At 54.1% G+C, this 22,014-nt stretch overlaps 2 long non-coding RNA genes across 2 annotated transcripts in view; both read right to left on the bottom strand.

The window, feature by feature from the left end:
* Positions 1 to 2,251: 2,251 nt before the first annotated feature.
* On the bottom strand, positions 2,252 to 4,851 carry LOC144952629 (uncharacterized). The gene is made up of 3 exons (XR_013640656.1): positions 4,766 to 4,851; positions 3,760 to 3,871; positions 2,252 to 3,377 (listed from the first exon to the last, which is right to left on the bottom strand). It is a non-coding gene; the product is annotated as an uncharacterized LOC144952629 (long non-coding RNA).
* A 72-nt stretch (positions 4,852 to 4,923) lies between these two features.
* LOC144952634 (uncharacterized) overlaps positions 4,924 to 22,014 on the bottom strand; it is a 25,081-nt gene continuing 7,990 nt past the window's right edge. Inside the window, exons 5-7 of the long non-coding RNA XR_013640658.1 lie at positions 20,875 to 21,114; positions 17,057 to 17,173; positions 4,924 to 5,091 (exon numbers count right to left, since the gene is read on the bottom strand). This is a non-coding gene — a long non-coding RNA (uncharacterized LOC144952634). The remainder of the gene's footprint in view (positions 5,092 to 17,056; positions 17,174 to 20,874; positions 21,115 to 22,014) is intronic.

Here is a 22,014-nt window from a genome sequence, read left to right as displayed (position 1 = left end):
GTGTGGGTCTCTGTGGGTCTCTATGAGTGTGGGTCTCTGTGGGTCTCTATGGGTCTGGGTCTCTGTGGGTCTCTATGAGTGTGGGTCTATGTGGGTCTCTATGGGTCTGGGTTTCTGTGGGTCTCTATGAGTGTGGGTCTCTGTGAGTGTGGGTCTGTGGGTCTCTATGAGTGTGGGTCTCTATGAGTGTGGGTCTCTATGGGTCTCTGTGGGTCTCTGTGAGTGTGGGTCTCTGTGGGTCTCTGTGAGTGTGAGTCTCTGTGGGTCTCTGTGAGTGTGAGTCTCTGTGGGTCTCTATGGGTCTGGGTCTCTGTGGGTCTCTATGGGTCTGGGTCTCTGTGGGTCTCTATGAGTGTGGGTCTCTGTGGGTCTCTATGGGTCTGGGTCTCTGTGGGTCTCTATGAGTGTGGGTCTCTGTGGGTCTCTATGAGTGTGGGTCTCTGTGGGTCTCTGTGGGTCTCTATGAGTGTGGGTCTCTGTGGGTCTCTATGGGTCTGGGTCTCTGTGGGTCTCTATGAGTGTGGGTCTCTGTGAGTGTGGGTCTCTGTGGGTCTCTATGAGTGTGGGTCTCTATGGGTCTCTGTGGGTCTCTGTGAGTGTGGGTCTCTGTGGGTCTCTGTGAGTGTGAGTCTCTGTGGGTCTCTGTGAGTGTGAGTCTCTGTGGGTCTCTATGGGTCTGGGTCTCTGTGGGTCTCTGTGGGTCTCTATGGGTCTGGGTCTCTGTGGGTCTCTATGAGTGTGGGTCTCTGTGGGTCTCTATGAGTGTGGGTCTCTGTGGGTCTCTGTGGGTCTCTGTGGGTCTCTATGAGTGTGGGTCTCTGAGTCTCTGTGGGTCTCTATGGGTCTGGGTCTCTGTGGGTCTCTATGAGTGTGGGTCTCTGTGGGTCTCTATGGGTCTGGGTCTCTGTGGGTCTCTATGAGTGTGGGTCTATACGAGTGTGGGTCTCTATGAGTGTGGGTCTCTGTGGGTCTCTGTGGGTCTCTGTGAGTGTGGGTCTCTCTGGGTCTCTGTGAGTGTGAGTCTCTGTGGGTCTCTGTGGGTCTCTGTGAGTGTGGGTCTCTGTGAGTGTGAGTCTCTGTGGGTCTCTGTGAGTGTGAGTCTCTGTGGGTCTCTATGGGTCTGGGTCTCTGTGGGTCTCTGTGGGTCTCTATGGGTCTGGGTCTCTGTGGGTCTCTATGAGTGTGGGTCTCTGTGAGTCTCTGTGGGTCTCTGTGGGTCTCTATGAGTGTGGGTCTCTGTGAGTCTCTGTGGGTCTCTGTGGGTCTCTGTGGGTCTGGGTCTCTGTGGGTCTCTGTGAGTGTGGGTCTCTGTGGGTCTCTATGAGTGTGGGTCTCTATGGGTCTGGGTCTCTGTGGGTCTCTATGGGTCTGGGTCTCTGTGGGTCTCTATGGGTCTGGGTCTCTGTGGGTCTCTGTGAGTGTGGGTCTCTATGGGTCTGGGTCTCTGTGGGTCTCTATGAGTGTGGGTCTCTATGGGTCTCTGTGGGTCTCTATGGGTCTGGGTCTCTGTGGGTCTCTGTGGGTCTCTGTGAGTGTGGGTCTCTGTGGGTCTCTGTGAGTGTGAGTCTCTATGGGTCTCTGTGGGTCTCTATGGGTCTGGGTCTCTGTGGGTCTCTGTGGGTCTCTATGAGTGTGGGTCTCTATGGGTCTCTGTGGGTCTCTATGGGTCTGGGTCTCTGTGGGTCTCTGTGAGTGTGGGTCTCTGTGGGTCTCTATGGGTCTGGGTCTCTGTGTGTGGGTCTCTATGAGTGTGGGTCTCTATGGGTCTCTGTGGGTCTCTATGGGTCTCTGTGGGTCTCTATGGGTCTGGGTCTCTGTGGGTCTCTATGAGTGTGGGTCTCTATGGGTCTCTGTGGGTCTCTATGGGTCTGGGTCTCTGTGGGTCTCTGTGGGTCTCTGTGAGTGTGGGTCTCTGTGGGTCTCTGTGAGTGTGAGTCTCTATGGGTCTCTGTGGGTCTCTATGGGTCTGGGTCTCTGTGGGTCTCTGTGGGTCTCTATGAGTGTGGGTCTCTATGGGTCTCTGTGGGTCTCTATGGGTCTGGGTCTCTGTGGGTCTCTGTGAGTGTGGGTCTCTGTGGGTCTCTATGGGTCTGGGTCTCTGTGTGTGGGTCTCTATGAGTGTGGGTCTCTGAGTGTGGGTCTCTATGAGTGTGGGTCTCTATGGGTCTCTGTGGGTCTCTGTGGGTCTCTGAGTGTGGTATGACGTCACCAGGTGAGTGATATGACGTCACCAGGAATGACGTCACCAGAGTTCATCTTGGGAGCCTCCCTCCCTCCCGTTTATTAGCTCATCGTGAGCACAGAGCCTCCAGCGAAATGTAATCCAGAAAGTAATCCCAGCGCATACAACACAAATGTAATCCAGATTACAAATGTAACACCCACCCCCCCCACACACACACTCTCGTTACAACAGTAATCCCCAGGTGAATGCAATCGGGGATTACAAAAGTAATCCCCCCGCGTCTCGTACATTACCCGTGGATTAGAAAAGTAATCCCCCCCATATCTCGCGAGTGACCCGGGATTACAAAAGTGCCATGACACGCAAAGTAATCCCCCGCGTCCCGCGGAGGATCCGGTAACTATAAAAGTAATCCCACGCGTCGCGCAAAATGATCGGGGATTACAAAAGTAATCCTCCGAGTCTAGAAAGCGATCCGGAGATTGCAAAAGTAATCCTTAGTGTCTAGCAAGTGATCCGGAGATTACAAGTAATCCCACATCGCACATAGTGACACTGGGAATTACAAAAGTAATCCCATCGTTTCGCAGATTGCCCGATGATTATAAAAGTAATCCCTGGTGTCTCTCAAGTGAGCATGTGATTACAAAAGTAATCCATTGCTTCTAGTAAGTAATCCGGGGATTACTAAAGTAATCTACAGTGTCTAGTAGGTTATCCGGGTATAAGAAAAGTAATCCCTGGTGTCTTGCAAGTGATCGGGAGATTACAAAAGTAATCCCGTGCATTTCGCAAGTTACTCTGGGATTACAAAAGTTATCCCTAGTGTCTCTTGGGTTACCTGATGATTACAAAAGTAATCCCGAGCGTTTCACAAGTGATACGGGGATTACAAAAGTAATCCCAAACGTTTCACAAGTTACTCTGTGATTAAAAAAGTAATCCATTGCGTCTCGCGAGTAATCCGAGGATTACAAAAGTAATGCCCGGCGTTTGCCAAGCGATCGGGGGATTACAAAAGTAATCCCTTGTGTCTCGTAAGTAATCCGCCCCTCAGAAGGCGACCATCTTGTGCAGGTCCCGTTGGCTTCTGCGCTGCTCGTTGAGACTCGCCTCACGTGACCTCAGCTCGGCCAATCGGGAACGAGCGACGCTCAGACGGGCCTCCAGATGGGAGGTCGCGACCTTCTCCCTGGTGGGGTCATTGGGGTCACGGGGGGAGGGGGTCAGAGAGGTTAGTGGGGGGGTGGGTGGGGTGGGGGGTGAGTGAGAAAGTGAGTGGGTGTGTGGGTGGGTGAGTGGGTGGGTGAGTGGGTGGGTGGGTGGGTGTGTGGGTGAGTGAGTGGGTGGGTGTGTGGGTGAGTGGGTGGGTGAGTGAGTGGGTGAGTGAGTGGGTGAGTGGGTGGGTGAGTGGGTGGGTGAGTGAGTGGGTGAGTGGGTGGGTGAGTGGGTGGGTGGGTGGGTGTGTGGGTGAGTGAGTGGGTGGGTGTGTGGGTGAGTGGGTGGGTGAGTGAGTGGGTGAGTGAGTGGGTGAGTGGGTGGGTGAGTGGGTGGGTGAGTGAGTGGTGAGTCACCCAGCGTTGCGCTGCATCTGTCTGGTGAGTTGGGCGACTTCTCTCTCAGCTCTCCCCGCCTCCTCACCGATCCTCACCAGCTCCACACCCACAGTGCGGACCGTACGCTCACCTACAGAGACCCACACTCACTCACCCACCCACTCACTCACCCACTCACTCACCCACTCACCCACTCACTCACCCACTCACCCACTCACTCACCCACTCACTCACCCACCCACCCACCCACTCACCCACCCACTCACCTACAGAGACCCACACTCACCCACCCACTCACTCACCCACCCACCCACCCACTCACCCACCCACCTACAGAAACCCACACTCACTCACCCACTCACCCACCCACCCACTCACCCACCCACCCACCCACTCACTCACCTACAGAGACCCACACTCACCCACTCACTCACCCACCCACCCACCCACCCACTCACCCACTCACTCACTCACTCACCCACCCACCCACCCACTCACACACCCACTCACCCACTCACCCACCCACTCACCCACTCACCCACCCACTCACCCACCCACTCACCCACTCACCCCCCCACTCACCCCCCCACTCACCCACCCACCCACCCCCCACTCACCCATCCACTCACCCACTCACCCACCCACCCACCCACTCACCCACTCACCCACTCACCCACCCACCCACCCACTCACTCACTCACCCACTCACCCACTCACCCACCCACTCACTCACTCACTCACCCACCCACCCACCCACCCACCCACCCACCCACCCACCCACTCACCCACCCACCCACTCACTCACCCACCCACTCACTCACCCACCCACCCACCCACCCACCAACTCACTCACTCACTCACCCACTCACCCACTCACCCACTCACCCACCCACCCACCCACTCACACACCCACTCACCCACTCACTCACCCACTCACCCACTCACCCACTCACCCACCCACCCACTCACTCACCCACCCACCCACTCACCCCCCCACTCACCCACCCACCCACCCCCCACTCACCTGGTGAGGGTGAGGAGTGGTGGGTGGGGTTCAGGGTTTGGTTCAGGAAATCAAACACGTCACCCGCCCCCCCCCTGGCCCCCACCACCTCCGTTTCCGCGGTTACCGCCCCCCCCTCCGTTGCCACGGCGACCGCCCCCCCCCTCCGTTGCCGCGGCCACCGCCACCCCCGCCCCTGTTCCCGCGGGCGTCGTTGTTGCCGCGGTTACGGCCACGGCCGTTGCCGGGGGCCTTGTCGCCATGGCGACAGTAGTCAAGGGATCTCCGCGGGGGCAGCACGGAGACCAGAACCGGTTCCAGCCGCCCGTCGCCACGGAGACCCAGGCCTGGTGGGGGCGGGGCGAGTAATTAGCATAGGGAGACACGCCCACCTCATGAATATTCATGAGGGTGGGCGTGGGTGAGTGGGGGGGTGGGTGAGTGAGTGGGTGAGTGGGTGGGTGAGTGAGTGGGTGAGTGGGTGGGTGGGTGAGTGAGTGGGTGAGTGGGTGAGTGAGTGGGTGAGTGAGTGGGTGAGTGAGTGGGTGGGTGAGTGAGTGGGTGAGTGGGTGGGTGGGTTAGTGGGGGGGTGGGTGAGTGAGTGGGTGAGTGGGTGGGTGAGTGAGTGGGTGAGTGGGTGAGTGAGTGGGTGAGTGGGTGAGTGAGTGGGTGAGTGGGTGAGTGGGGGGGTGGGTGAGTGAGTGGGTGAGTGAGTGAGTGGGTGGGTGGGTGGGTGGGTGAGTGGGGGGGTGGGTGAGTGAGTGGGTGAGTGAGTGAGTGGGTGGGTGGGTGGGTGGGTGAGTGGGGGGGTGGGTGAGTGAGTGGGTGAGTGAGTGAGTGGGTGGGTGGGTGAGTGGGGGGGTGGGTGAGTGAGTGGGTGAGTGGGTGGGTGAGTGGGTGGGTGGGTGGGTGGGTGAGTGAGTGGGTGGGTGGGTGGGTGAGTGAGTGGGTGGGTGGGTGGGTGGGTGAGTGAGTGGGTGGGTAAGTGAGTGGGTGGGTGAGTGAGTGGGGGGGTGGGTGAGTGAGTGGGTGGGTGGGTGAGTGGGTGGGTGAGTGAGTGGGTGGGTAAGTGAGTGGGTGGGTGAGTGAGTGGGGGGGTGGGTGAGTGAGTGGGTGGGTGGGTGAGTGAGTGGGTGGGTGAGTGAGTGGGTGGGTGACTGGGTGGGTGACTGGGTGAGTGGGTGGGTGAGTGAGTGGGTGGGTGAGTGGGTGGGTGAGTGGGTGGGTGAGTGAGTGAGTGGGTGGGTGACTGGGTGGGTGACTGGGTGAGTGGGTGGATGAGTGGGTGGGTGAGTGGGTGAGTGGGGGGGTGGTTGGAAGTTGCCTCTGTGTGTCTCTCTCCCCGTGTCTCTCTCCCCGTGTCTCTCTCCCCGTGTCTCTCCCCGTGTCTCTCTCCCCGTGTCTCTCTCCCCGTGTCTCTCTCCCCGTGTCTCTCTCCCCGTGTCTCTCTCCCCGTGTCTCTCTCCCCGTGTCTCTCTCCCCGTGTCTCTCTCCCCGTGTCTCTCTCCCCGTGTCTCTCTCCCCGTGTCTCTCTCTGACCGTGTCTCTCTCCCCGTGTCTCTCTCCCCGTGTCTCTCTCCCCGTGTCTCTCTCTGACCGTGTCTCTCTCCCCGTGTCTCTCTCCCCGTGTGTCTCTGTGTCTCTCTCTGTGTGTCTCTGTGTCTCTCTCTCCCCGTGTCTCTCTCCGTGAGTCTCTCCGTGTCTCTCCCCGTGTCTCTCTCCCCGTGTCTCTCTCTCTGTGTGTCTCCCCGTGTCTCTGTGTGTCTCTGTGTGTGTCTCACCTGTCCCAGGGACGTAGCCCATCTTGGCCATGAGTCGTGTGGCCACTCCGCGCGTGTGTGTCTTTGTGTGTCTCTGTGTGTCTCTCTGTGTGTCTCTGTGTCTCTGTGTCTCTGTGTCTCTCTCTGTGTGTCTCTGTGTGTCTCACCTGTCCCAGGGACGTAGCCCATCTTGGCCATGAGTCGTGTGGCCACTCCCCGCGTGTGTGTCTTTGTGTGTCTCTGTGTCTCTCTCTGTGTGTCTCTGTGTCTCTCTCTGTGTCTCTCTCTGTGTGTCTCTGTGTGTCTCTGTGTGTCTCTGTGTCTCTCTCTGTGTGTCTCTGTGTGTCTCACCTGTCCCAGGGACGTAGCCCATCTTAGTCATGAGTCGTGTGGCCACTCCGCGCGTGTGTGTCTTTGTGTGTCTCTGTGTCTCTCTCTGTGTGTCTCTGTGTCTCTCTCTCCCCGTGTCTCTCTCCGTGAGTCTCTCCGTGTCTCTCCCCGTGTCTCTCTCCCCGTGTCTCTCTCTCTGTGTGTCTCCCCGTGTCTCTGTGTGTCTCTGTGTGTCTCACCTGTCCCAGGGACGTAGCCCATCTTGGCCATGAGTCGTGTGGCCACTCCGCGCGTGTGTGTCTTTGTGTGTCTCTGTGTCTCTCTCTGTGTGTCTCTGTGTCTCTCTCTGTGTGTCTCTGTGTGTCTCACCTGTCCCAGGGATGTAGCCCATCTTAGTCATGAGTCGTGTCTCTCTCCCCGTGTCTCTCTCCCCGTGTCTCTCTCTCTCCCCGTGTCTCCCCGTGTGTCTCACCCCGTGTCTCTGTGTGTCTCTCTCCCCGTGTCTCTGTGTGTCTCTCTCTCCGTGTCTCTCTCTGTGAGTCTCTGTGTCTCTCTCTGTGAGTCTCTGTGTCTCTCTGTGTGTCTCTGTGTGTCTCTGTGTGTCTCTGTGAGTCTCTGTGTCTCTGTGTCTCTCTCTCCCCGTGTCTCTCTCCGTGAGTCTCTCCGTGTCTCTCCCCGTGTCTCTCTCCCCGTGTCTCTCTCTCTGTGTGTCTCTGTGTGTCTCACCTGTCCCAGGGACGTAGCCCATCTTGGCCATGAGTCGTGTGGCCACTCCGCGCGTGTGTGTCTTTGTGTGTCTCTGTGTCTCTCTCTGTGTGTCTCTGTGTCTCTCTCTGTGTGTCTCTGTGTCTCTCTCTGTGTGTCTCTGTGTGTCTCTGTGTGTCTCTGTGTCTCTCTCTGTGTGTCTCTGTGTGTCTCACCTGTCCCAGGGACGTAGCCCATCTTAGTCATGAGTCGTGTGGCCACTCCGCGCGTGTGTGTCTTTGTGTGTCTCTGTGTCTCTCTCTGTGTGTCTCTGTGTCTCTCTCTCCCCGTGTCTCTCTCCGTGAGTCTCTCCGTGTCTCTCCCCGTGTCTCTCTCCCCGTGTCTCTCTCTGTGTGTCTCCCCGTGTCTCTGTGTGTCTCTGTGTGTGTCTCACCTGTCCCAGGGACGTAGCCCATCTTGGCCATGAGTCGTGTGGCCACTCCGCGCGTGTGTGTCTTTGTGTGTCTCTGTGTCTCTCTCTGTGTGTCTCTGTGTCTCTCTCTGTGTGTCTCTGTGTGTCTCACCTGTCCCAGGGATGTAGCCCATCTTAGTCATGAGTCGTGTCTCTCTCCCCGTGTCTCTCTCCCCGTGTCTCTCTCTCTCCCCGTGTCTCTCTCCCCGTGTCTCCCCGTGTGTCTCACCCCGTGTCTCTGTGTGTCTCTCTCCCCGTGTCTCTGTGTGTCTCTCTCTCCGTGTCTCTCTCTGTGAGTCTCTGTGTCTCTCTCTGTGAGTCTCTGTGTCTCTCTGTGTGTCTCTGTGTGTCTCTGTGTGTCTCTGTGAGTCTCTGTGTCTCTGTGTCTCTCTCTCCCCGTGTCTCTCTCCGTGAGTCTCTCCGTGTCTCTCCCCGTGTCTCTCTCCCCGTGTCTCTCTCTCTGTGTGTCTCTGTGTGTCTCACCTGTCCCAGGGACGTAGCCCATCTTGGTCATGAGTCGTGTGGCCACTCCGCGCGTGTGTGTCTTTGTGTGTCTCTGTGTCTCTCTCTGTGTGTCTCTGTGTCTCTCTCTGTGTGTCTCTGTGTGTCTCTCTGTGTGTCTCTGTGTCTCTCTCTGTGTGTCTCTGTGTGTCTCTGTGTGTCTCACCTGTCCCAGGGACGTAGCCCATCTTGGTCATGAGTCGTGTGGCCACTCCCCGCGTGTGTGTCTTTGTGTGTCTCTGTGTCTCTCTCTGTGTGTCTCTGTGTCTCTCTCTGTGTGTCTCTGTGTCTCTCTCTGTGTGTCTCTGTGTGTCTCACCTGTCCCAGGGACGTAGCCCATCTTAGTCATGAGTCGTGTGGCCACTCCGCGCGTGTGTGTCTTTGTGTGTCTCTGTGTCTCTCTCTGTGTGTCTCTGTGTCTCTCTCTGTGTGTCTCTGTGTCTCTCTCTGTGTGTCTCTGTGTCTCTCTCTGTGTGTCTCTGTGTCTCTCTCTGTGTGTCTCTGTGTGTCTCACCTGTCCCAGGGACGTAGCCCATCTTAGTCATGAGTCGTGTGGCCACTCCGCGCGTGTGTGTCTTTGTGTGTCTCTGTGTCTCTCTCTGTGTGTCTCTGTGTCTCTCTCTGTGTGTCTCTGTGTGTCTCACCTGTCCCAGGGACGTAGCCCATCTTAGTCATGAGTCGTGTGGCCACTCCGCGCGTGTGTGTCTTTGTGTGTCTCTGTGTCTCTCTCTGTGTGTCTCTGTGTCTCTCTCTGTGTCTCTCTCTGTGTGTCTCTGTGTCTCTCTCTGTGTGTCTCTGTGTCTCTCTCTGTGTGTCTCTGTGTCTCTCTCTGTGTGTCTCTGTGTCTCTCTCTGTGTGTCTCTGTGTGTCTCACCTGTCCCAGGGACGTAGCCCATCTTAGTCATGAGTCGTGTGGCCACTCCGCGCGTGTGTGTCTTTGTGTGTCTCTGTGTGTCTTTGTGTGTCTCTGTGTCTCTCTCTGTGTGTCTCTGTGTCTCTCTCTGTGTGTCTCTGTGTCTCTCTCTGTGTGTCTCTGTGTCTCTCTCTGTGAGTCTCTGTGTCTCTCTCTGTGAGTCTCTGTGTCTCTCTGTGTGTCTCTGTGAGTCTCTGTGTCTCTGTGTCTCTCTCTCCCCGTGTCTCTCTCCGTGAGTCTCTCCGTGTCTCTCCCCGTGTCTCTCTCTCTGTGTCTCTCTCTGTGTGTCTCTGTGTGTCTCACCTGTCCCAGGGACGTAGCCCATCTTAGTCATGAGTCGTGTGGCCACTCCGCGCGTGTGTGTCTTTGTGTGTCTCTGTGTCTCTCTCTGTGTGTCTCTGTGTCTCTCTCTGTGTGTCTCTGTGTGTCTCTCTGTGTGTCTCTGTGTCTCTCTCTGTGTGTCTCTGTGTGTCTCACCTGTCCCAGGGACGTAGCCCATCTTAGCCATGAGTCGTGTGGCCACTCCGCGCGTGTGTGTCTTTGTGTGTCTCTGTGTCTCTCTCTGTGTGTCTCTGTGTCTCTCTCTGTGTGTCTCTGTGTCTCTCTCTGTGTGTCTCTGTGTGTCTCTGTGTGTCTCTGTGTCTCTCTCTGTGTGTCTCTGTGTGTCTCACCTGTCCCAGGGACGTAGCCCATCTTAGTCATGAGTCGTGTGGCCACTCCCCGCGTGTGTCTTTGTGTGTCTCTGTGTCTCTCTCTGTGTGTCTCTGTGTCTCTCTCTGTGTGTCTCTGTGTGTCTCACCTGTCCCAGGGACGTAGCCCATCTTGGTCATGAGTCGTGTGGCCACTCCCCGCGTGTGTGTCTTTGTGTGTCTCTGTGTCTCTCTCTGTGTGTCTCTGTGTCTCTCTCTGTGTGTCTCTGTGTCTCTCTCTGTGTGTCTCTGTGTGTCTCACCTGTCCCAGGGATGTAGCCCATCTTAGTCATGAGTCGTGTCTCTCTCCCCGTGTCTCTCTCCCCGTGTCTCTCTCTCTCCCCGTGTCTCTCTCCCCGTGTCTCCCCGTGTCTCACCCCGTGTCTCTGTGTGTCTCTCTCCCCGTGTCTCTGTGTGTCTCTCTCTCCGTGTCTCTCTCTGTGAGTCTCTGTGTCTCTCTCTGTCAGTCTCTGTGTCTCTCTGTGTGTCTCTGTGTCTCTCTCTGTGTGTCTCTGTGTGTCTCACCTGTCCCAGGGACGTAGCCCATCTTGGCCATGAGTCGTGTGGCCACTCCGCGCGTGTGTGTCTTTGTGTGTCTCTGTGTCTCTCTCTGTGTGTCTCTGTGTCTCTCTCTGTGTGTCTCTGTGTGTCTCTGTGTGTCTCTGTGTCTCTCTGTGTGTCTCTGTGTGTCTCTGTGTGTCTCACCTGTCCCAGGGACGTAGCCCATCTTAGTCATGAGTCGTGTGGCCACTCCGCGCGTGTGTGTCTTTGTGTGTCTCTGTGTGTCTCTCTGTGTGTCTCTGTGTCTCTCTCTGTGTGTCTCTGTGTCTCTCTCTGTGTGTCTCTGTGTGTCTCTGTGTGTCTCTGTGTCTCTCTCTGTGTGTCTCTGTGTGTCTCACCTGTCCCAGGGACGTAGCCCATCTTGGTCATGAGTCGTGTGGCCACTCCCCGCGTGTGTGTCTTTGTGTGTCTCTGTGTCTCTCTCTGTGTGTCTCTGTGTCTCTCTCTGTGTGTCTCTGTGTCTCTCTCTGTGTGTCTCTGTGTGTCTCACCTGTCCCAGGGACGTAGCCCATCTTGGTCATGAGTCGTGTGGCCACTCCGCGCGTGTGTGTCTTTGTGTGTCTCTGTGTCTCTCTCTGTGTGTCTCTGTGTCTCTCTCTGTGTGTCTCTGTGTCTCTCTCTGTGTGTCTCTGTGTCTCTCTCTGTGTGTCTCTGTGTGTCTCACCTGTCCCAGGGACGTAGCCCATCTTAGTCATGAGTCGTGTGGCCACTCCGCGCGTGTGTGTCTTTGTGTGTCTCTGTGTCTCTCTCTGTGTGTCTCTGTGTGTGTCTCTGTGTCTCTCTCTGTGTGTCTCTGTGTCTCTCTCTGTGTGTCTCTGTGTCTCTCTCTGTGTGTCTCTGTGTGTCTCACCTGTCCCAGGGACGTAGCCCATCTTGGTCATGAGTCGTGTGGCCACTCCGCGCGTGTGTGTCTTTGTGTGTCTCTGTGTCTCTCTCTGTGTGTCTCTGTGTCTCTCTCTGTGTGTCTCTGTGTCTCTCTCTGTGTGTCTCTGTGTCTCTCTCTGTGTGTCTCTGTGTGTCTCACCTGTCCCAGGGACGTAGCCCATCTTGGTCATGAGTCGTGTGGCCACTCCGCGCGTGTGTGTCTTTGTGTGTCTCTGTGTCTCTCTCTGTGTGTCTCTGTGTCTCTCTCTGTGTGTCTCTGTGTCTCTCTCTGTGTGTCTCTGTGTCTCTCTCTGTGTGTCTCTGTGTGTCTCACCTGTCCCAGGGACGTAGCCCATCTTGGCCATGAGTCGTGTGGCCACTCCGCGCGTGTGTGTCTTTGTGTGTCTCTGTGTCTCTCTCTGTGTGTCTCTGTGTCTCTCTCTGTGTGTCTCTGTGTCTCTCTCTGTGTGTCTCTGTGTGTCTGTGTGTCTCTGTGTCTCTCTCTGTGTGTCTCTGTGTGTCTCACCTGTTCCAGGGACGTAGCCCATCTTGGTCATGAGTCGTGTGGCCACTCCGCGCGTGTGTGTCTTTGTGTGTCTCTGTGTCTCTCTCTGTGTGTCTCTGTGTGTCTCTCTGTGTGTCTCTGTGTGTCTTTGTGTGTCTCTGTGTCTCTCTCTGTGTGTCTCTGTGTGTCTCACCTGTCCCAGGGACGTAGCCCATCTTGGTCATGAGTCGTGTGGCCACTCCGCGCGTGTGTGTCTTTGTGTGTCTCTGTGTCTCTCTCTGTGTGTCTCTGTGTGTCTCTCTGTGTGTCTCTGTGTGTCTTTGTGTGTCTCTGTGTCTCTCTCTGTGTGTCTCTGTGTGTCTCACCTGTCCCAGGGACGTAGCCCATCTTAGTCATGAGTCGTGTGGCCACTCCGCGCGTGTGTGTCTTTGTGTGTCTCTGTGTCTCTCTCTGTGTCTCTCTCTGTGTGTCTCTGTGTGTCTCTCTCTGTGTGTCTCTGTGTCTCTCTCTGTGTGTCTCTGTGTCTCTCTCTGTGTGTCTCTGTGTGTCTCACCTGTCCCAGGGACGTAGCCCATCTTAGTCATGAGTCGTGTGGCCACTCCGCGCGTGTGTGTCTTTGTGTGTCTCTGTGTCTCTCTCTGTGTCTCTCTCTGTGTGTCTCTGTGTGTCTCTCTCTGTGTGTCTCTGTGTCTCTCTCTGTGTGTCTCTGTGTCTCTCTCTGTGTGTCTCTGTGTGTCTCACCTGTCCCAGGGACGTAGCCCATCTTAGTCATGAGTCGTGTGGCCACTCCGCGCGTGTGTGTCTTTGTGTGTCTCTGTGTGTCTTTGTGTGTCTCTGTGTCTCTCTCTGTGTGTCTCTGTGTCTCTCTCTCCCCGTCTCTCTCTCCGTGAGTCTCTGTGTCTCTCTCTGTGAGTCTCTGTGTCTCTCTGTGTGTCTCTGTGTGTCTCTGTGTGTCTCTGTGAGTCTCTGTGTCTCTGTGTCTCTCTCTCCCCGTGTCTCTCTCCGTGAGTCTCTCCGTGTCTCTCCCCGTGTCTCTCTCTCTGTGTCTCTCTCTGTGTGTCTCTCTCTGTGTGTCTCTGTGTCTCTCTCTCCCCGTCTCTCTCTCCGTGAGTCTCTGTGTCTCTCTCTGTGAGTCTCTGTGTCTCTCTGTGTGTCTCTGTGTCTCTCTCTCCGTGAGTCTCTGTGTCTCTCTCTGTGAGTCTCTGTGTCTCTCTGTGTGTCTCTGTGTCTCTCTCTGTGTGTCTCTGTGTGTCTCTGTGTGTCTCTGTGTCTCTCTCTGTGTGTCTCTGTGTGTCTCACCTGTCCCAGGGACGTAGCCCATCTTAGTCATGAGTCGTGTGGCCACTCCGCGCGTGTGTGTCTTTGTGTGTCTCTGTGTCTCTCTCTGTGTGTCTCTGTGTCTCTCTCTGTGTGTCTCTGTGTCTCTCTCTGTGTGTCTCTGTGTGTCTCTCTGTGTGTCTCTGTGTCTCTCTCTGTGTGTCTCTGTGTGTCTCACCTGTCCCAGGGACGTAGCCCATCTTGGTCATGAGTCGTGTGGCCACTCCCCGCGTGTGTGTCTTTGTGTGTCTCTGTGTCTCTCTCTGTGTGTCTCTGTGTCTCTCTCTGTGTGTCTCTGTGTCTCTCTCTGTGTGTCTCTGTGTGGCTCTCTGTGTGTCTCTGTGTCTCTCTCTGTGTGTCTCTGTGTCTCTCTCTGTGTGTCTCTGTGTGTCTCACCTGTCCCAGGGACGTAGCCCATCTTGGTCATGAGTCGTGTGGCCACTCCGCGCGTGTGTGTCTTTGTGTGTCTCTGTGTCTCTCTCTGTGTGTCTCTGTGTCTCTCTCTGTGTGTCTCTGTGTCTCTCTCTGTGTGTCTCTGTGTCTCTCTCTGTGTGTCTCTGTGTGTCTCTGTGTGTCTCACCTGTCCCAGGGACGTAGCCCATCTTGGTCATGAGTCGTGTGGCCACTCCGCGCGTGTGTGTCTTTGTGTGTCTCTGTGTCTCTCTCTGTGTGTCTCTGTGTCTCTCTCTGTGTGTCTCTGTGTCTCTCTGTGTGTCTCTGTGTGTCTCACCTGTCCCAGGGACGTAGCCCATCTTGGTCATGAGTCGTGTGGCCACTCCGCGCGTGTGTGTCTTTGTGTGTCTCTGTGTCTCTCTCTGTGTGTCTCTGTGTGTCTCTCTGTGTGTCTCTGTGTGTGTCTCTGTGTCTCTCTCTGTGTGTCTCACCTGTCCCAGGGACGTAGCCCATCTTGGTCATGAGTCGTGTGGCCACTCCGCGCGTGTGTCTTTGTGTGTCTCTGTGTCTCTCTCTGTGTGTCTCTGTGTCTCTCTCTGTGTGTCTCTGTGTCTCTCTCTGTGTCTCTCTCTGTGTGTCTCTGTGTGTCTCTGTGTGTCTCTGTGTCTCTCTCTGTGTGTCTCTGTGTGTCTCACCTGTCCCAGGGACGTAGCCCATCTTAGTCATGAGTCGTGTGGCCACTCCCCGCGTGTGTGTCTTTGTGTGTCTCTGTGTCTCTCTCTGTGTGTCTCTGTGTCTCTCTCTGTGTGTCTCTGTGTGTCTCTCTGTGTGTCTCTGTGTGTGTCTCTGTGTCTCTCTCTGTGTGTCTCACCTGTCCCAGGGACGTAGCCCATCTTGGTCATGAGTCGTGTGGCCACTCCGCGCGTGTGTGTCTTTGTGTGTCTCTGTGTCTCTCTCTGTGTGTCTCTGTGTCTCTCTCTGTGTGTCTCTGTGTCTCTCTCTGTGTGTCTCTGTGTGTCTCTCTGTGTGTCTCTGTGTCTCTCTCTGTGTGTCTCTGTGTGTCTCACCTGTCCCAGGGACGTAGCCCATCTTAGTCATGAGTCGTGTGGCCACTCCGCGCGTGTGTGTCTTTGTGTGTCTCTGTGTGTCTCTCTGTGTGTCTCTGTGTGTCTCTCTGTGTGTCTCTGTGTCTCTCTCTGTGTGTCTCTGTGTGTCTCTGTGTGTCTCTGTGTCTCTCTGTGTGTCTCTGTGTGTCTCTGTGTGTCTCACCTGTCCCAGGGACGTAGCCCATCTTGGTCATGAGTCGTGTGGCCACTCCGCGCGTGTGTGTCTTTGTGTGTCTCTGTGTCTCTCTCTGTGTGTCTCTGTGTCTCTCTCTGTGTGTCTCTGTGTCTCTCTCTGTGTGTCTCTGTGTCTCTCTCTGTGTGTCTCTGTGTCTCTCTCTGTGTGTCTCTGTGTGTCTCACCTGTCCCAGGGACGTAGCCCATCTTAGTCATGAGTCGTGTGGCCACTCCGCGCGTGTGTGTCTTTGTGTGTCTCTGTGTCTCTCTCTGTGTGTCTCTGTGTCTCTCTCTGTGTGTCTCTGTGTCTCTCTCTGTGTGTCTCTGTGTCTCTCTCTGTGTGTCTCTGTGTGTCTCACCTGTCCCAGGGACGTAGCCCATCTTAGTCATGAGTCGTGTGGCCACTCCGCGCGTGTGTGTCTTTGTGTGTCTCTGTGTCTCTCTCTGTGTCTCTCTCTGTGTGTCTCTGTGTGTCTCTCTGTGTGTCTCTGTGTCTCTCTCTGTGTGTCTCTGTGTGTCTCACCTGTCCCAGGGACGTAGCCCATCTTGGTCATGAGTCGTGTGGCCACTCCGCGCGTGTGTGTCTTTGTGTGTCTCTGTGTCTCTCTCTGTGTGTCTCTGTGTCTCTCTCTGTGTGTCTCTGTGTGTCTCTGTGTCTCTCTCTGTGTGTCTCTGTGTGTCTCACCTGTCCCAGGGACGTAGCCCATCTTGGTCATGAGTCGTGTGGCCACTCCGCGCGTGTGTGTCTTTGTGTGTCTCTGTGTCTCTCTCTGTGTGTCTCTGTGTCTCTCTCTGTGTGTCTCTGTGTCTCTCTCTGTGTGTCTCTGTGTGTCTCTGTGTGTCTCTGTGTCTCTCTCTGTGTGTCTCTGTGTGTCTCACCTGTCCCAGGGACGTAGCCCATCTTGGTCATGAGTCGTGTGGCCACTCCGCGCGTGTGTGTCTTTGTGTGTCTCTGTGTCTCTCTCTGTGTGTCTCTGTGTCTCTCTCTGTGTGTCTCTGTGTCTCTCTCTGTGTGTCTCTGTGTGTCTCTGTGTGTCTCTGTGTCTCTCTCTGTGTGTCTCTGTGTGTCTCACCTGTCCCAGGGACGTAGCCCATCTTGGTCATGAGTCGTGTGGCCACTCCGCGCGTGTGTGTCTTTGTGTGTCTCTGTGTCTCTCTCTGTGTGTCTCTGTGTCTCTCTCTGTGTGTCTCTGTGTCTCTCTCTGTGTGTCTCTGTGTGTCTCTGTGTGTCTCTGTGTCTCTCTCTGTGTGTCTCTGTGTGTCTCACCTGTCCCAGGGACGTAGCCCATCTTGGTCATGAGTCGTGTGGCCACTCCGCGCGTGTGTGTCTTTGTGTGTCTCTGTGTCTCTCTCTGTGTGTCTCTGTGTCTCTCTCTGTGTGTCTCTGTGTCTCTCTCTGTGTGTCTCTGTGTCTCTCTCTGTGTGTCTCTGTGTCTCTCTCTGTGTGTCTCTGTGTGTCTCACCTGTCCCAGGGACGTAGCCCATCTTAGTCATGAGTCGTGTGGCCACTCCGCGCGTGTGTGTCTTTGTGTGTCTCTGTGTCTCTCTCTGTGTGTCTCTGTGTCTCTCTCTGTGTGTCTCTGTGTCTCTCTCTGTGTGTCTCTGTGTCTCTCTCTGTGTGTCTCTGTGTCTCTCTCTGTGTGTCTCTGTGTGTCTCACCTGTCCCAGGGACGTAGCCCATCTTAGTCATGAGTCGTGTGGCCACTCCGCGCGTGTGTGTCTTTGTGTGTCTCTGTGTCTCTCTCTGTGTGTCTCTGTGTCTCTCTCTGTGTGTCTCTGTGTGTCTCTCTGTGTGTCTCTGTGTCTCTCTCTGTGTGTCTCTGTGTCTCTCTCTGTGTGTCTCTGTGTGTCTCACCTGTCCCAGGGACGTAGCCCATCTTAGTCATGAGTCGTGTGGCCACTCCGCGCGTGTGTGTCTTTGTGTGTCTCTGTGTCTCTCTCTGTGTGTCTCTGTGTCTCTCTCTGTGTGTCTCTGTGTGTCTCTGTGTGTCTCTGTGTGTCTCTGTGTCTCTGTGTCTCTCTGTGTGTCTCTGTGTGTCTCACCTGTCCCAGGGACGTAGCCCATCTTAGTCATGAGTCGTGTGGCCACTCCGCGCGTGTGTGTCTCCCACAGAGCGAGCGGGAGAGTTGACGGGGAGAGAGACGCTGAGTCCACAGACACTACACAGAGAGACACAGTGAGACACACAGAGAGACACAGAGTGGGTGAGACACACAGAGAGACACAGACACTACACAAGAGAGACACAGTGAGACACACAGAGAGACACAGAGTGGGTGAGACACACACAGACACTACTCAGAGACACACAGAGACACACACAGAGACACACAGACACTACTCAGAGAGAGACACACAGAGAGACACAGAGAGACAGAGAGACACACAGACACACACCCAGTGACACACACAGACACTACACAGAGACACACACACAGACACTACACAGAGACACACACACAGTGACACACACAGACACTACACAGAGAGACACAGAGAGACACACAGAGAGACACAGAGAGACACACAGACACTACTCAGAGACACAGAAACACACACAGAGAGACAGAGTGACACACACAGAGAGACAGAGTGACACACACAGAGACATACACAGTGACACACACACACAGTGACACACACACACAGTGACACACACACACAGTGACACACACACACAGTGACACACACACACAGTGACACACACACACAGTGACACACACACACAGTGACACACACACACAGTGACACACACACACAGTGACACACACACACAGTGACACACACACACAGTGACACACACACACACAGTGACACACACACACACAGTGACACACACACACACAGTGACACACACACACAGTGACACACACACACACAGTGACACACACACACACAGTGACACACACACACACAGTGACACACACACACACAGTGACACACACACACACAGTGACACACACACACACAGTGACACACACACACAGTGACACACACACACAGTGACACACACACACAGTGACACACACACACACAGTGACACACACACACACAGTGACACACACACACAGTGACACACACACACAGTGACACACACACACAGTGACACACACACACAGTGACACACACACACAGTGACACACACACAGTGACACACACACACACAGTGACACACACACACACAGTGACACACACACACACAGTGACACACACACAGTGACACACACACACAGTGACACACACACACAGTGACACACACACACACAGTGACACACACACACACAGTGACACACACACAGTGACACACACACACAGTGACACACAGTGACACACACAGTGACACACAGTGACACACACACACACAGTGACACACAGTGACACACACAGTGACACACACACAGTGACACACACACAGTGACACACACACAGTGACACACACACAGTGACACACACACAGTGACACACACACACAGTGACACACAGTGACACACAGTGACACACACACAGTGACACACACACAGTGACACACACACAGTGACACACACACAGTGACACACACACAGTGACACACACACACACACAGTGACACACACACACAGTGACACACACAGTGACACACACACAGTGACACACACACACAGTGACACACAGTGACACACAGTGACACACAGTGACACACACACACAGTGACACACAGTGACACACAGTGACACACAGTGACACACACACAGTGACACACAGTGACACACAGTGACACACACACAGTGACACACACACACAGTGACACACACACACAGTGACACACACACACAGTGACACACACACACAGTGACACACACACACACAGTGACACACACACACACAGTGACACACACACACACAGTGACACACACACAGTGACACACACACACAGTGACACACACACACACAGTGACACACACACACACAGTGACACACACACACACAGTGACACACACACAGTGACACACACACAGTGACACACACACAGTGACACACACACAGTGACACACACACAGTGACACACACTGACACACACACACACACACAGAGACACAGATACTACACACACACACACAGAGACACAGATACTACACACAGACACAGAGAGACACACACAGATACTACACACAGACACACAGACACACAGACACTACATCGAGACAGAGACACACAGAGAGAGTTACACAGATACTACACAGAGAGACACACACACAGAGACACATACAGATACTACACAGATACTACACAGACACACACACAGACACACACACAGATACACACACAGATAGAGACACAGAGAGACACACAAACAGACACAGATACTACACAGACACACACACAGATACACACACACAGACACACACACAGACACACACATACAGACACACACAGACACACACAGACACACACACACAGATACACACACACAGACACACACACACACAGAGACACACACACAGATACACACACACAGACACACACACACACAGAGACACACACACAGAAACACACACACAGACACACATACAGACACAGACACACAGAGACACACACACAGACACACACAGACACACACACACAGATACACACACACAGACACAGATACTACACAGATACACACACAAAAACACAGACACACACACAGACACACATACAGACACAGACACACACACAGAAACACACACACAGAGACACACACACACACAGAGACACATACAGACACAGACAAACACAGAAACACACACACAGACACACACACAGACACACACACACACAGACACACACACACAGACACACACACAGAAACACACACACAGAAACACACACACACAGACACACATACAGACACAGACACACACACAGACACACACACAGACACACACACACACAGACACACACACAGACACACACACACACAGACACAGATACTACACACAGATACACACACAGACACTCACACACCCACAGACACACACACAGACACACACACAGACACACACACACAGACACAGAGAGATGATGATGACGCTGCTACTGATGATGATGATGACGATGCTACTGATGATGATGACGCTGCTACTGATGATGATGATGATGCTACTGATGATGATGACGCTGCTACTGATGATGATGACGCTGCTACTGATGATGATGACGCTGCTACTGATGATGATGATGATGCTACTGATGATGATGACGCTGCTACTGATGATGATGATGATGCTACTGATGATGATGACGCTGCTACTGATGATGATGACGCTGCTACTGATGATGATGATGATGCTACTGATGATGATGACGCTGCTACTGATGATGATGATGATGCTACTGATGATGATGACGCTGCTACTGATGATGATGACGCTGCTACTGATGATGATGATGATGCTACTGATGATGATGACGCTGCTACTGATGATGATGATGATGCTACTGATGATGATGACGCTGCTACTGATGATGATGCTGCTGCTGATGATGATGCTGCTACTGATGATGATGACGCTGCTACTGATGATGATGATGATGCTACTGATGATGATGACGCTGCTACTGATGATGATGACGCTGCTACTGATGATGATGATGATGCTACTGATGATGATGACGCTGCTACTGATGATGATGATGATGCTACTGATGATGATGACGCTGCTACTGATGATGATGACGCTGCTACTGATGATGATGATGATGCTACTGATGATGATGACGCTGCTACTGATGATGATGATGATGCTACTGATGATGATGACGCTGCTACTGATGATGATGCTGCTGCTGATGATGATGCTGCTACTGATGATGATGATGATGATGCTGCTACTGATCTCACCTCTTCCAAAAGATAACCGTTCACCACCATCACCACCATCACCACGATCGTCATCATCAGACTCTGCTGATGACGACGTTGTTGACGATGTTGTTGACGTCGTTGTTGTTGTTGTTGACGTCGTTGTTGTTGTTGTTGTTGTGTGGTCTTTGGGCGGCGTGGTGATTTCAGCGGCCGTCACGTGACCCTCGCCCAGCGAGCCAGAGTCATAGCGCACCGTGTACACTCCCTCCTCTATCGCTACGGCAACAACAAGCACAACTATAACCACAACCACAACAACTACTATAGCAACAACAACAACTATAACTACAACCACAACAACTACTATAGCAACAACCACAACCACAACAACTACTACTACCACAACCACTATAACAACCGCACTACTACTACTACACAACGAAAGAGACACAGAGACACACAGAGACACAGACAGAGACACACACAGAGACACACACAGAGACACAGAGAGAGACACAGACAGAGACACAGAGAGAGACACAGACAGAGACACAGAGAAAGACACAGACACACACAGAGACACACACAGAGACACACACAGAGACACAGAGAGAGACACAGACAGAGACACAGAGAGAGACACAGACAGAGACACAGAGAAAGACACAGACACACACAGAGACACACACAGAGACACACACAGAGACACACACAGAAACACACACAGAGACACAGAGAGAGACACAGACACACACAGAGACACACAGAGACACAGAGACACAGAGACACAGAGAGAGACACAGACACACACAGAGACACACACAGAGACACACACAGAAACACAGAGAGAGACACAGACACACACAGAGACACACACACAGAGACACAGAGACACAGAGAGAGACACAGACACACACAGAGACACACACAGAGACACACACAGAGACACACACAGAGACACACACAGGGACACAGAGAGAGACACAGACACACACAGAGAGAGACACAGACACACACAGAGACACACACAGAGACACAGACACAGATAGACGCAGGGAGAGACACACAGAGACACACAGCGACACACAGACAGACAGACACACAGAGAGACAGAGAGAGAGAGACACAGAGACACAGAGAAACACAGAGACACAGTGAGACACACAGAGTGACACA

This window comes from Lampetra fluviatilis, chromosome 69, assembly GCF_964198595.1.
Source record: "Lampetra fluviatilis chromosome 69, kcLamFluv1.1, whole genome shotgun sequence".
NCBI lineage: Eukaryota > Metazoa > Chordata > Hyperoartia > Petromyzontiformes > Petromyzontidae > Lampetra > Lampetra fluviatilis.
The sequence above is the reverse complement of the archived record's forward strand: the minus strand, read 5'-3'. Positions and strand labels throughout refer to the sequence as shown.